We start from the raw sequence: 1,769 nt of genomic DNA on the forward strand, positions 1-1,769 counted from the left end.
TCACAGCGAGGACAGAAACTCATCTGCTCACTAGTCCGTCTTTACAACACTCTGACATTACAACTTGTACATTGATCAGTTTATAGAAAACCTGGATAGTAATTGTGTAGTAAGACTCTTAGTGGCGGTGACATGTCATGTGACAGTGATGTCATCTGTTTGTAGCCTAACATTAGCTTTTTACTGCTTCACATTTGATTTACGCTTGTGGTGTTTTAATAATCCAATTCAATAATTCCATAGTCTTTTTGTTGAGGGAACCATGGCGATGCTAACTTCCAGGTTAGCCTACAAAGATACATCATAGCTACTCAAATTGTACAAAGCAGAAGCGATGCAGAGCTATGAAATTCATACTGCACGGGGTCTTTAATGATCTTCTCTGACTGCCGAAGGACAAACTGATGTCTCGTACATGTCCAAGATTTTCTGCCTTAACTAATTTTGATGTGTAAAACCGTTTAGTTCATCCATATCATTAGTATTTTCCTCACACACACTTACACTTTAATGTCTGTTAATTAAAATCTGTCTAGTTTTGATGACCATTCTGTTGACTAACATTTGATATCATTGCTAAATGTTAGCTTTCTTGTTTGTAGCCAGCAGGGTAGCTTCTGTCATGAGTGGAACAGTCTCAGGCATTTGTAACGCTGTACAACAATTGACCCCAACACCAACAAAATAATGGCCAGCGTAGTAACAACATTAAAAAAGATGTTTTTTAAATCTAAAAATGTAAGAAAAGTGTTTTGTGTTCAGTTAGTTTTTCCACCAAGACTATAACAGTAAAACTTAAACTGGAATTAATTATTTATTTAATGTTAAATTGATTATCTACATCTATATTTGTGGAATGTTACTGTGATCCTTGTATTTATATGAGTAACACACGCTGTTACAGTTGTCTCTGCACCTCAGGCAGATGTAACATTTAACTGCTTGCATTTCAATGAATATCATGACTCTAACCCTGATTGTAAAAACAATTGATGACTGTTAACAAGCAGAACACAGACACAAGTTACTCACAGAAAAAAACTGACCTGGTTGTTCCACTCAGAAACTGTGGGGGGCGCCAAAACACACAAATTGTCAATTCCCATATAATACTACTTTCATAAAAGTTGAGTTTTCAATGGGTTTAATGGGTTTTTTGTTTAGTTTTTGTACCCAGAAATCCAGCAATATATTTTCTGAAGGTTTGCTCACACAACTGCTTTATTGTATCACAACAGGTCTCAGAGAAAATCCTTCGAGCACAGTTGGACTTGAGGCGTTCCCTGAGGATGAAGCTGCATTTTGTAAATTAGAACTGCAGTCAAAGTGTAAACTGATGATAATCTTTGTGAACATGCATGTAAAATACAAACATTGTCAGTCGGGTTGATGTTAGTATATATTTTTTTATTTGATCCAGTATAAATCAGCAGGTTTAAGACGGGATATTGTTGTTATTGTCTGAGAGATGATGAGAAAAAGACAATAACTGGATTATGCGGACTTTTATCTAAATCACTCCTCCTCCTTCTATTCCTGTCTGTTTTAAGAGGTTTACTCTAATAGCTCTTCAACCACACTAACAGATTTCCTCTGTCTCCAGTCTTCTCAGACCTTTTGAGTGCTTGAGCTTTTTCCGTCCACCTCCCAATAATCAGATTAAAGGAAAGAGAAACCTTCTCCTCATGCGGACAGCAATCCACAAGAGCGCTCTCTGGTGCCTCTGGTCCGTCCTTCAGAGGATGTGCGTGGATGTGAGCGGCCGGAGG

The sequence above is a fragment of the Sparus aurata genome, chromosome 4, assembly GCF_900880675.1.
Source record: "Sparus aurata chromosome 4, fSpaAur1.1, whole genome shotgun sequence".
NCBI classification, from domain to species: Eukaryota; Metazoa; Chordata; class Actinopteri; order Spariformes; family Sparidae; genus Sparus; species Sparus aurata.